Below are 14,618 nucleotides of genomic sequence, written 5' to 3' on the forward strand. Positions count from 1 at the left end.
GGGCCGCTTTCTCCTTCTCCAAAGTGCTGGCCCAGTGTGGGAGCCAGGCCGCTCTAAGGGGAGGGAGCTAAAACCCCGTGGCAGGCGCCAGCTGGCTCCCTGGCGATGGGGTAAGATTTCCTCTGGCAGTGGCCCCAACCTTGACTAGCTGACCCCAGGGGAAAAGTGCTGGCCACCGGCCCCAGGGGACACTTGTTCTCATGACCATACCGCTGCAGCTGCAGGAGTGGGGTAAAGTGGGGGAGGTCTTGGGAGATGTTTCCATGAGGCCCACAGATTCATGGACTTGGTGGGCACATTGCATGTGTGGGTGCACACCCTTTCAGGGAGGGGATCCATGGCTTTGTGGGATTCTTAGAGGAGCCTGGACCTCCCCGCACCCCACCTCCATGTCGCTCTCAGGGAGGGAAGAGAAGAAAGAGGGGAAGGAGCAGCAGCGGGGCTCACCTGTGTAACCAGGGACCCAGGAGCATCCCAGAGACAGGTGTGGGCCTGGGTCCCGGCCTGGCTCTGCCAGTCCCTGAGTGAGGAGCTGGCAGCAGTGTCCCTAAGGCCTGTGAAGAGGGGCAGGCCTAAAAGGAGGCGTGAGGACGGAACACCTGAGGTTTGTAGGGATGGAAGACAAAGTCCTGGAGGCTATGCCTCCTCCCCGCACCCCCACCTGGTCACCCCAAACCGTTCACCTACTCCACATCTGCCCCTGGGCAGCCACGTGGAGCCAGGAGGAGAGAGCTTGGCTGAGCTGGCCTGGTTCCCTTAGAGCAGCTCGCAGGGCACCCTTAGAACACCCAGTAAATCTAAACACATCCCCATCCAGTCCCTCCATTCCCAGGCCACCATTTCCCACTGCTTTCTCTCTCCTCAAGCCTCCACCCCCAGCTGAGGATCAGAAACAGATTATCAGGAGCTGAACTCCACAAGTGTCCAAACCAACCTGCCTTGGAGACAGCAGAAGCCTCATACACTGCAGGTGAGGAAAGTAAAATGATGCAGCCACTTTAGAAAACAGTTTGGCAGTTCCTCAAAATGTTAATCAGAGTTACCACAGGACCCAGCAATTCCGCTCCCAGGGGTGTACCCAAGAGAACTGAAAAACACATGTCCGCACAAAAACTTGCACACCAATGCCCACAGCAGCATTATTCATCATAGACCCAAAGCGGAAACAACCCAAGTGTCCATCAACTGATGAATGGATAAACGAAATGTCGTCCCTCCATATACAGCTGACCCTTGAACAGCATGGGTTTGAACTGAGCAGGTCTATTTATACCATTTATACGGGGATTCTTTTCAATAAATATACAAAAATATATGTGTAGAACATCGTGTGCAAGACTTGTATTGAAGTGGATGGCCTATCCTTACATTAGGCATAAGGTGAGTGATATTTAAAATTACTAATCTGTTAGTTTTCTTATTGTTTTATAACTTTGCTTTCAAAGAATTATATAACTGCAGAGTATGTCTCTTCCCCTCCTCAGCTTGTAATTAGAGAAACTGCGTATCACTCTATCATCACGAGTAAGTGGTTTCTAAAAAAAAAGTAACAGTGTTTCCAGTACTGTATTATGAATATGACTGTAATACTGTATGCTGTAAAAACTTTATAACGATTCATTCATTAGTGTTAAAGCTAGGCTACTGGGAAACAGCTGTATCGGTTACACTAGGCTACCATAAAGTGCTCATGTCGCTGCTTCTTTGTTATCAATGCATGAATCATTATACCTGTGTATAAATATGAACTTCTTTTTCATAGTATCCTTTCATTTTTGATGTTTAGTGTTAGTAACACATATAATATCTACAGTGCTTTGTATCCTATAAGACAAAAGTGACGTAGGTACTGACAGACAGATATAAACAGATGACATAAACTTATGGTACTGATAAATACAGTACTGTAAATGTATTTTCTCTTCCTTATGATTTGCTTAATAACATTTTCTTTAGCTTACTTTATTGTGAAAATACATTATATAATATATGTAACGTATAAAATACATGCTAATCGACAGTTTATGTTTTTGGTAAAGGCTTTGATCAGTAGCAGGCTATTAGTAGTTAAGTTTTGGGGGAGTCAAAAGTTATAAGCAGATTTTCAACTGCGAGGGAGGTCGGTACCCCTAACCACCACGTTGTTCGAGGATCAGCTGTACTAGAATATTATTCACACGTAAAAAGGAATGAAATCCTGAGACATGCTACAACACAGATGAACCTTGAAAGCACTGTGCTAGGGGACAGAAACCAGACACAAAGGTCACATGTTATATGGTTCCACACGTGTGAAAAGTCCAGAATAGGAAAATCCATAAAGACAGAAAGGAGATGAGTGGCTTGGGGACTGGGGGGAGGGGAGGGTGGAGGGAATGACGGATGATGGGTGTGAGTTTCCTGGAGGGTGATGAAAATGTCGAGGATGAGACAGTGGTGATCCCAGGGCTCGCTGATCTGTGCAATCTGTCAGCAGTTTGTGATTGCACACCTTTGTGTATATACTATCAGCCGCTGGACTGTACACTTTAAAAGGGGGGGATTTTACACGTGAATTATATCTAAATTTTGAGGGAAAAAACCCACCTCCCTTCTCTGAAATGCGTGCTCCGCCTTCCCCTCTCTGCGGTGGACGCCCCGGCCTACTCCTGTCCAAGACCATCATCCCTCCAGCTGCCCACTGGATCCTGTCCCCTGTCACCCATGGAAGCACATTGCTACTATTTTGTCTCCTCCCCCTCCTGCATCATCCGTTTCCCTATTGGTTCATTTCCATCAGTATGTAAACATGGTATAATTTCTTTCACCTTAAAAGAAATGAACAAAGATAAAGAAGAAAAAATTAAAAATAAAAAACCCCTCCCCTTGACCTCACACCTTCCAGCTACTGTGCATTTCTCTCGTCCTCTTTACAGCCACACTCCTTGACTGATCTGTTTTTACTGCCTGCCCTTCCTCTCCTCCACTCTCTCTCTTTTTTTTTTACATCTTTATTGGAGTATAATTGCTTTACAATGGTGTGTTAGTTTCTGCTTTATAACAAAGTGAATCAGTTATACATATACATATGTTCCCATATCTCTCCCTCTTGCGTCTCCCTCCCTCCCCCTCTCCACTCTCTTGAACCCACCGTTATCAGGCCACTCTATCAAAGCTGAGCTTGTCAAGTCACCATGACCTCCGTGTCACTAAATCCAGTGGACACTTCGTGGTCCTCATCCCACTGGATCGCTCACCAGCATCTGATGCACTTGATGGTTCCCTCCTTTTTGAAGAGCCTTCTGCACTTGGCCTTGGTATGTCACTCCATCTTGCTTCTTCTCTGACCCTAATCACTCTCTGAGCATCAGTGGGTCGCTGCGCTCAATCCCGGGACCCCGTCTCTAAACACGTTCACTTTCTCAGAGGTTTCCTGTCTCATGGCTTCATGTGGCAACTCCCAAGTTTCCATCTCCAGCCTGCACACCTCCCCTTACTCCAGACTCAGACCCCAGGTGCTGGTTTGACTTTTATTTGTATGTGTGAAAGACATCTCAGATTTCACACATCCAGAATTAGACTCTTAATTTTTCCCTCAAACTTGCTTTTACCAGTCTTTCTAACCTTTTTTAAAAAATTTATTTTAAAATATTTTTAAAAATTTATTTCATTCAAGTATAGTTGATTTATCAGTCTTCCTAATCTTGATAAACGTAACTCTATTCTACCCGTTGTCCAGGTCAAAGGCTCTTCCCTCCATACTCCTACCCCATCCCACATACTCCATCGACAAATTCTGTTACTTCCTCCTTAAAATACATCCAGACTCTCCTTCTCACCACCTCCTTTATTGATGCCCTAGTCTACCATTAGGATCCTCTTAACTGGTCTCCCTAGTTCTGCCCTGGCTCCTCTCTGGTCTATTGTCCATACCACGGCCAGAGTGAGCCTTTGAAACATCAGTCAGACCATGCCCGTCCTCTGCTCAAAACCCTCCAGTGGCTTATTTCCCTACAAGGCCCTAGAAGATCACTGCTCCCTAGCTATCTCCCTGATGTCTCCTATTAGCTTCTCTCTCACTTCCTCTGCACTCTAGCCTCCTAGCTATTCCCCAAACACATCCCTGCCTCAGGACCTTTGCACCTGATCCTCTGTCCAAGATTCTCTCCCCCCAGGTACAGGCACAGCTTTTCCCTTCAGGTCTCTGTTCCAACACCACCTCATTGGGAAGGCCTTCCCTAATGGGCACAGATAAGATAGCAACCCCGTCCTCACTGTCTATTCCCTTCTACCTTGCCTCATTCTCCTTCACAGCATTCATCACCACCTGACACAGTACCTATTTGTTATGCCCTGTCTCCCCCATTCTACCAGAAGCTTCATGAGAGCAGGGCCCTGGCTTTGCCAACTGCTGCACGCAAAGCGCCCCAAAGACAGCAACAGGTACCCAGAAGTATTTCTACAATGAACTAGTGAACAGTCCCACATACATAAGTCTCGGGGACCGATCCACACAACACTGGCGGGGAGAGGTGGAAGCTCCACGTCAGGGGATCAAGCCTCACTCTGGACCTCCCCAGATGCAGGCAGATGGGTCAGTGACCCCTCATCTGCACACGTGATAGGACCTATTCTTGAAAGCACCAAGCCACTCTCTGAATATAAATCATATTAGAACAGCCCTAGCAACAAAAGCATTACCGAGGCTTTCTACGTGCTGAGCTTCACAAGGTGCTGCGTTCCCTCCGTCACTCAACAAACAATAACTAAGCACCCAACAGGCGCTGCTGGCACCAGAGATACAATGGTGGGCAAAGGCTCTCTCCTGAAGGAGCTTACAATCTGTGATGTTTCTTTTTTTTTTTGAACTTTTTATTTTATATCGGAGTATAGTTGATTAACACTGTTGTGTTCGTTTCAGGTGTCCAGCAAAGTGATTCAGTTATACATACACATGTATCTCTTCTTTTCCAAATTCTTTTCCCCTTTAGGTTGTTACATGATACTGAGCAGAGTTCCCTGTGCTATACCGTAGGTCCTTGTTGGTTATCCATTTTAAATACAGCAGCGTGTACACGTCAATCCCAAACTCCCTAAGGGATAGTTAGGGAGTCAACAGCTATGAGGCTCTCTCCCATTTGGGCACAGACCCCACCGATGAGGGCAGGTGGTCTTGGCCCAGAGGCTGTCTGTGCCCAAGGGAAAGAGGAGCCCCCAGTCACTCGGACCTGGGGCCTGGTGACAACAGGCTGACAGCGGCTGCGCCGCTGGCCTGGAGCTGGCAGCATCACCCAACACAAGGGCAGACAGGTGAGATCTCAAATCTGCTGACCGGGCTGGTGCGCTTAGCGCAGACCGGTCACGTGACTTCTAACAGGGATCAACTTGAAGTTCTGAAATCAGGGCAAAACCCGAAATTAACTGCAGGAGTCTAGGACCTGATTGTCAGCAAGGTGAGTAAGAGGAAAACCTGGGGTTTGGGGTGCTGACAAGCTTGGAATGACCCCCAGGCTGTGCTGTGACTCTGAAGGGGGAGGGGTGCACGCTGCACTCAGACCTTCACCACTCAGCCCTGCCGAACTGACTCTAGGTCACTGGCTGATGGCCGGTCCCTCAGCTCCCAGGCTGGCTAGTGGGGCTAAGATGAGCATAGAGCAAGATATCCTTGGCTTCAGGGTCAGAGGGAATAGGGTGCTAAGTAGCTGTGTGACCTTGGACTTGTTATTTCACCTCTCTGAGTTTTAGTTCCTTCCCCTGCAGGGCCCTGACCTACCAGTCAGGGCTGCTGGACAGGTGCGGAAGCAGGAGGTCTGGGTTCCCAGCGGGAGGGCTCTTGGGGACACAGGGTGACAGCGCTGGCAGCAATTTTACGATGGTACCAAAGTATTTCACCATTTTACCCACTGGTACAGTAGTACTGCTGCGTACTGGCCGGACCCTGTGCTGAGTGCTTCACGGGGATTGCTTTATTTCATCCTTGTAGCAATCCTGCTAAATTGAGATTAGTGTCTTCACTTTACAGGTGAGCACAGCTGCTCTTCGGCCAGTACACACCAGTGCTACTGCACCAGTGGGTGAAATGGTAAAATACTTCAGTACCATCGGAAAATTGCTGCCACCGCTGCTACCCTGTGTCCCCAAGAGCCCTCCCCCTGGGAACGCAGACCTCCTGCTCCCGCAGCTGTCCAGCAGTAGCTGCTAACACTGCTGAGGGCGGAAGGAGCGACAGCGACCAGGCTTCAGGGTCAGGAAGGGCTTTCTACCAGCAAGCACCGCCCCAGGCACCTTGGAGATCAGTGAGCTCTGTGTCACTGGAAGCATTCAAGCAGTGATGGCTGATGGAGGTGAGATGAAGGGTCAGGCAGAGAGGCCTGCGGGGCTGAGTTGCATAATCTCAGGCCAGCGGCCATGCTCCCTCAGAAAGGAAAAGAAAGAGGGAAATCCCTCCCACATCACTGTGGGCAGGGAAAGGGGAAGATGGGTGGGAGGACGGGTGGAAGGACGGCCAGCTCTGCCCATACCCCCCTCTTAGTGGGGGCCACAAGGAGGGGTCTACTCTGAAGTTGGCCTAAGGGCTGCTGAGCATAGAGGCCACCATGCAAAGCCCCCAGCTCAGAAAAAACTCTCAGTAAGTGTTCCTGTCCTCTTGCTGCCCTACCCACGTCCTCCTCCCCCCACCTCCCCAGAAAGAATGTGGATTCAAGTGTTCGGGGAAAAGCCAGGTCCAGGCCCCTCCGTGAAGACAACAGCACTTGTGTCTGCGGTTTGGGCAGAAGCCAGGGTGGAAACGTCCCAGCTTCTGAGGGTGCAGGAGGGGAGCCAGGGTTTTCACTCTTTGCAGAGACTGAGTCCTTGCCGGGGACAGAGTGGCTGCAGAGCGGGGCCCAAGAGCCCCTAGGTGGGAAGGGGTGTCCGCAAGGCCACTGTCCTCTGTCGATGGAAGAAAGATGCCAGCTTCCAGAGGCTGGCTGGGCAGAGGGCGGGGCTGGCAGCCATGTGGGTGGGAAGGCCCAGATTGTTAAGTGGGCAGAAGATTTGGTCAACATCCTACCCTGCAGGACTGAGGCTTGGGTCAGAGTGGGAGGCAGGCTGACAGGATGGGACGTACTTGGCAGAGTGAGGAGGCCCTAGGCCTGGCTCTACCTCTAGAGAGGTCTGAGCCCGGCAGTCACTTCTCCATCTGCACTGCAGTTTCCTCAGGTGTAAAGTAAAGGGGGCTGATACCACAGCGCTCAGGAGCCTTCCAGCTCCAAACAGACTGGAAGAACAGGCAGGCAAGCACTCCAAGACAAAAGAAGTGAGAGCAGGGACTGGAGCAGATATCTGTACGCCCACGTGCACAGCGGCTTTGTTCACGATGGCCAAAACGCAAATGTCCATTGCCGGATGAGAGGCTCAACAAAATGTGGTAGATGCATAAAGTGGAATATTATTCAGTCTTAAAAAGGAAGGGAATTCTGGCACATGTTATAACATGGGTGAACCATGTGGTAAGTGAAATAAGACAGTCACAGTCGGATATTGTATGATTCCACCTGTACGGGGTCCCTAGAGTAGTCAAAACCATAGAGACAGAAAGTAGAATGGGGGTTGCCGGGGGCTGGGGCTGATGGGGAAATGGGAGTTCTTGTTTGGCAGGTACAGGGTTTCAGCTGGAGGAAATGCAAATGTTCTGAAGATGGATGGGGGTGATGGTTGCAGAACAATATGAATGTACTGAATGCCACAGAACTGTCCACTTAAACATGCTTAAGATGGTCAGTTTTACATTACGTATATTTTACCACAAAAAAAACAAAAACAAACACAAAACTCCAGGACTCTGGGCCTCCCTGGTGGTGCAGTGGTTGAGAGTCCGCCTGCCGATGCAGGGGACGCGGGTTCGGGCCCCGGTCCGGGAAGATCCCACATGCCGCGGAGCGGCTGGGCCCGTGAGCCATGGCCGCTGAGCCTGCGCGTCCGGAGCCTGTGCTCCGCAACGGGAGAGGCCCCAACAGTGAGAGGCCCGCGTACCGCAAACAACAACAACAACAACAAAAAAACCTCCAGGACTTTGACTAAGGCTCGGGTCTTCCTGATTCATGAAGCCGGAGAACTGGGGTACGGGGAGTCATACAGCTGACAGACAGGGTGATGGGGTCCAAAGCCACAGACCCCCGAAGAGGGAGATGGGGAGCCGATGCAGCCCCACAGCGCAGAGGTGGGGCCCAGATGATGAGGAGGCGATGCCCCCAGAGTTGGGCCCTTAACACTGCAAGGTGAGACAAAGGTCCCAAACCCTTGTGGGAAAGAACACAGAGCTGGCTTGCTCCAATGTTGGGGGGCCCCACAGACACTGGGGAACCTGGCTGCTGGCCCCTGAGGTCAGCCATCTCCTGTCTTTTAGATTCTGCGAGCACCAGGGCAATGAGACTCCTTGAAAGACAACAAGAAATAGGTTTGTAAGTGGGAAGACTGAGACTCTTCAGTATGGAAACCACAGAGAAGGCCCCCTGAGCAAGTTTGAGCATCTCTGCTCTGAGATTCAGATCAGAACTGGAGCCCCTGGTCCTCTGAAGACCTTGGGCAAGGAGCTGGAAGGGCAGGTGTGTGTGTCTGCCGACCCTGATAGTCCAGGCCACGCCCCCTTCTCCCTGGGATTTCAGCTCCATTCCCAGAGGTGCAGGGACCAACTGTGTGAGATGGGAGAGGTTTTCCCACCCAGCCACACTGACGGAGAGTACAGGAGACAAAGGGAAGTTGAAACCATTGCTGGCTGTGTGACTCCCTCCGTGCTTTATTTTTATAGTGATAACAAAAGCAGCTACCACAATAGCGTTTGTAAGGATGGACAGTACATAGCATGGGCCTTCCACACAGTAACTGCCCAACAGATATCATTATTGTCTCCTCCTGTTCATCATCATTATCACGCTGCCATGTTTTTCTCTTTCTGAATTTGGAAGAAGAGAAACCCCAGAGTTCAGAGTGCTTGGCAGGCATCCCAGGCTTAGCACCTCCCCCAGGATGCTGTGGGCTCCAGGGAAGAAGGATGTCACGGGTAGTCCCGTCCATCCCAGGGCAGCCAACAACCCCAGAAGAGTTCAGCCCCAGTAGGGGTCAGAGTTACACCCAAGCCTAATACAACCAGCCTTTGATTAAAGTTCCCCAAATATGGGACAACCTTTTAAATGCCAGACTAATTAGTATTTAGCTGTAATGCTTTAAGCCTTTCTTTTCTTAAAACAAGACCTAATTGAGTAGAGAAGTGTGCTAATCTGGGAATCCAGTACCTACTCCTGAGGCAGGCCTGGGTGGGCAATGCCCTAAATCAGGCCTGATTCTGGGGGCAGGATCAGAGGCGTAGCACCTAAGGGGAGCCCAGGAGCTTCAGAACACAAGCTCTGCAAATTCACACTTACAAAGTAATGCTGTGGCCATGCTTCCTCCACTGCTATAAATGTCATCCCCAAATCTTCCTAAAACCACCCTTGAGGAAAAAAAATTTTTTTCTAGAAACAACCTTGGGTAATCTAATATCCAAAGTTACTTTAAAAATTGTTAGAGGGACTTGCCTGGTGGCACAGTGGTTAAGACTCCATGCTCCCAATTCAGGGGGCCTGGGTTCAATCCCTGGTCAGGGAACTAGATCCCACATGCATGCCACAACTAAGAGTTCGCATGCTACAACTAAGGAGCCTGCATGCCACAACTAAGAAGCCCATGCGCCGCAACTAAGGAGCCCGCCTGCAGCAACTCAGGAGCCATGTGCTAAGGAGCCGGTGCAGCCAAATAAGTAATAAATAAATAAATAAATAAACATTAAAAAAAATCTCCATCATTAAAAAAAAAGTTAGAGAAGTTAATATGGCAGTAGATAGAAATAATATTTATTGAACCAGGCATGACGTTACTCTCTTACATATGCATTATGCAATGCTTTTCAGAACGTCTTCTGTGGAACTAGCCCAGAATGATGTGCAAAAAAATGGTCCTTTGGGAAACCCTAAGGATAATATATTCTTCCAATATACTTATAACGTATGTTTGTATATTGAAGGTTCTTTCAAGCCCTGCAGTAAAGAAACTGTTTACATTTATTTAACTCAGTATATCCCAAAGAGTGGTATATATTCAAATGGGTGATGCATGAGATGATTTTAGAAAGTGCATAAATGTTTTTAATTTTAATGGTTATATATATTTATTTTGATGTCAGTTGGCAAATAATATAGCCAGCACATCAAACCTATGATTGCACATATATTGCTCAGGACTCATTCGTTCACTCATTCCACGGACATTTACTGAGGACCTACTATGAGCCCAGCAGTATTCTAGATGTTGAGAATGTAGCAGTAAATAAAATAAAGTCCCTGCTCTCATAAATTTACTTTTTAGTGGGGAGTGACAAAAACTCAAACAAACAGAAAAATACACATATAAATATATGTTCAACAGTAAAAGGCAGAATAAAGAAAAACAGTTGGGCAAGGGGACAGAAGTGACAGGGGTGGGGTGAGTACTAGTGTAGGGAAGACCTCTCAGACAAAGGGACACTTGAACGGAGAGCTAAATGAAGGAGACTGTCTTTCTGCAGGAAGAACGTGCTGGGCAGAGAGAACACCAGACACAAATCCCTGACGTGAGAATGTGCGTGGCACCTGGTGGAACGGTTCCAAGTTCCAGGGCGGCAGACAAACCCTAAGGGATGCTTTTTAAAATTAATTAAATCAAATTCAAATACCATAATATTTGCCCTTTTAAAGTGTATATACACAAAGTTGTTCTATTTTTTTAGAGTGATGATTTGGTTCTGGTTCTGGCCAAGATGAAGTACGGGGGGTCAGATTTACCTTCTCACCTAAACAACCAAAAAACAGACAAAATATAGGAAACTGGATTTCAAGACACTGGACATCAGGCAACAAAGGATGGTGACCCCTGAGAGATGGGATACAAAAGAGGGGAAGGCATGGGAGTTCCCTGATGCCTAGTGGTTAGGATTCTGGGCTTTCACTGCTGTGGCCTGGGTTCAATCCCTGGTTGGGGAACTGAGATCCTGCAAGCCAAGGCCAAAACGAGCAAACAAAAAACAGGGAAAGGCACCTATGAACGTTCAGCTTCCCAGCTTCCCGCCCTGAGAGAGCTTCTAGGCCACAGTGTTGAAACCCAGGGATAAAGAATGTCATTTTATAATAATAAAAAGGTCAGTTCATCAAGAGGATGATACAGCCTAAACATTTATGCACTTAACAACAGAGTGTCAAAATACATGCGGCAAAAACTGATCGAACTAAAAGGAAAAAAATAGGCAAGTCCACAATTAAACTGTGAAATTCAACGCCCCTCTCTCAATAATTGACAGAACAAGTAGACAGAAGATCAGTAAGGATACAGAAGACTTAGAGAACACTACCAGCTTGATCTGGTTGACATTCGTAGAACACCCCACCCAACAGAGTGGAATACACATTCTTTTCATGTGCACGTGGAATATTTGCCAAGATAGACCATATCCTGAGTCATAAAACAAGCCTCAATAAGTTTTAAAGAATTCAAATAATATATTGTATGTTTTCTGACACAATGAAACTAAAATAGCAATCGATGACAGAAAGATCTCTGGAAAATTCCTAAATAGTTGCAACTAAATGATACACTTCTAAATAACCCAAGGGTCAAAGAAGATATAAAAAGGGAACTTGGAAAGTATTTTTAACCTAATGGCAATGAAAACACAACATATTAAAATTTGTGGGATACAGCTAAATGAGTGGTTAGGGGGAATTTATAGCACCAAAATGAATATCTTATTAAAGAAATGTTCAAATCAATGACATCAGCTTCCACTTTAAGATGTTAGAAAAATTAGAGCAAATTAAATCCAAAGTAGGAAGGCAAAAGGAAACACTAAACATAAGAATGGAAATCAATAGAATTAAATGGGAAAAATCAATTTACTGGTTCTTTGTGAAAATCAATGGCATTGATTTTCAAATCTCTAGCCAGCCTGATTAGGAAAAAAGAGAAGACACAAATTACCAATATCAAGAATGAGAGATGTAACATCACTACAAATCCTACGGAATATAAAAAGATAATAAGAGAATATTATGAACTTGATGCCAATAAATTTGATAACTCTGATGAAACGATCAAGTTTCTGAAAGGCACAAACTACAAAAGCTCACTGGAGAAGAAATAGATAACCTGAATAGCCCTATATCTATTAAAGAAATTGAATTTGCAGTTAAAAACCTTCCCACTAAGAAAACTCCAAGCCCAGATGTCTTCATAGGTGAATTCTACCAAACATTTAAGGAAGAAGTAATACCAATGTCATTGAAATTCTTCCAGAAAATTGAAAAAGAGAGAATACTTCCCAAGTCATTCTATAAAGCCAGAATTACTCAGACATTACAAGAAAACTACAGACCAACATCTCTCAAGAACACAGATGGGGCTTCACTGGCGGTACAGTGGTTGGGAGTGGGCCTGCCAATGCAGGGGACACGGGTTTGAGCACTGGTCCAGGAGGATCCCACATGCCACAGAGCAGCTAAGCCCGTGCGCCACAACTGCTGAGTCTGTGCTCTAGAGCCCGTGAGCCGCAGCTACTGAGCCCACGTGCCACAACTGCTGAGGCCTGCACGCCTGGAGCCTGTGCTCCGAAATGAAGAGAGGCCACCGCAGTGAGAGGCCTGTGCACCGCAGCGAAGAGTAGCCCCTGCTTGCCACAACTAGGGAAAGCCTGTGCACAGCAACGAGGATCCAATGCAGCCAAAAATAAAATAAATAAAATAAATTTATTAAAAAAAAAAGAACATAGATGCAACAATTCTAAAAAACTTTTAACAAATCAAAGCCAACAATATATAAAAAGATAATATATCATGACCAAGTGGGGTTTATCCCAGGAATACAATCTTGGTTTAACATTAGAAAAACTAATCAATGTAATTTACCATATTAAAGACTAAAAAAGAAAAACCCATATGATTATCTCAATAGACACAGAAAAAGCATTTGACAATATCACATTCCTGATAACATTCAATGTCATTCATAACATTCATTCCTGATAAAAAACTCTCAGCAAACTAGGAATAGAAAGCAACTTCCTTGACGTGATAAAGGGCATCTATAAAAACCCTACAGCTAACATTATACTTAATGCTGAAAGACTGAAAGCTTTCTCCTGAAGATCAAGAACAAGACAAGTATGTCTTTAAGTCAATGAAATAAGGCAAGAAAACGAAACAGAAGTCATCCAGATTGGAAAGGAAGACGTAAAACTATCTTTACTCACAGACATGATCATCTCTGCAGAAAACCTAATAGAACCTATAAAAAAGCCACTAGCACTAATACGTAATTAGCAAGGCTGCAAGTTACAATATATAAAATTCTATTGTATTTCTATATACTGGCAATAAACAATTGAAAACTGAAATTAAAAAAACAGTATCATTTATAATACAGAGGTAAGTATAAATCTGACAAAATATGTAAAAGGCCTATGCACTCAAAACTACAAAACAATTGATAAGCGAATTAAAAAAGACTTAAATAAATGGAGAGAGATACTGTGTTCGTGAGTTGGAAGGCTCAGCGTTGTTAGGATGTCAATTCTCCTCATATTCATCCATACGAATATGAATCAACACAATCTCAATCAAAATCTAGAATCTTAGAATTTAACTGATTCTAAAATTCATACGGAAATGCAAAGGACCTAGGCTAGCCAAAACAACTTTGAAAAAGAATGAAGTTGGAGATTTAACAGTACCTGATTTCAAGACTTATTATAAAGCTACAGGTACCAAGACAGTGTGCTATTGGTGTTAAGACAGACAATAGATCAAACAGAATATATGGACAATCAGTTTTCATCAAAGGTACAAAAAAGGCAATTCAGTAGGGAAAGGACAATCTTTTCAACAAATAGTGCTGGGACAACTGCATACCCATATACCAAAAAGATGAACTTTGTCCCATACCTCATACCATATACAAAAATTAATTCAGGATAGATCATAAACCTAAATATAAAACCTAAAACCATTAAACTTCTAAAAGAGAACATAGGAGAAAACCTTTGCGACCTTGGGTCAGGCAAAGATTTCTCAGACACAACACGAAGCGGGGTGGAGAGTCACCTAAAAGAACAAACGGATAAACTGAACTTCATCAAAATTAAAAACTCTCGTCTTTGAAAGACACTGTTAAAAGAATAAAAAACAAGCCAAAGACTAGGAAAAAACATTTGCAAATCACATGTCTGAGAGAGGACTTGTATCCCCGTGGTTTTCAAATGTCATAGAATGACATTCTATGATTAATGGCTCTTTGTTTCGAGACTCAGATGGTATAAAGTAAGAATCAGTAAGAATCTAGAACAGTGGTTCTCTAACTTCATCACCTGAAGGGCTTGTTAAAACACAGGTTGCTGGGCCCACCCTCAGAATTTCTGAACTGGTAGGGCTTGAGGGTTTTCATTTCCGATTAAGTTTCCTGCTGGTGCCCCTGCAGCTGGTCTGGCTACCACACTTTGAGAACTGCTACTCCAGACCAACTTAGACTAAACTAGAAACACAATGTCAGATGCAAGATTCCCCACCCCACCCCAGGGACAATTATCAAATAAACTATGTTTA

General features: G+C 45.7%; 1 protein-coding gene across 3 annotated transcripts in view; it reads right to left on the bottom strand.

Moving 5' to 3' along the window:
- The window catches only part of MRAS (muscle RAS oncogene homolog), a 59,291-nt gene that overhangs the window by 19,187 nt on the left and 25,486 nt on the right, over positions 1 to 14,618 (bottom strand). The window lies entirely within an intron of this gene.

The sequence above is a fragment of the Stenella coeruleoalba genome (assembly GCF_951394435.1).
Source record: "Stenella coeruleoalba genome assembly, chromosome: 5".
NCBI lineage: Eukaryota > Metazoa > Chordata > Mammalia > Artiodactyla > Delphinidae > Stenella > Stenella coeruleoalba.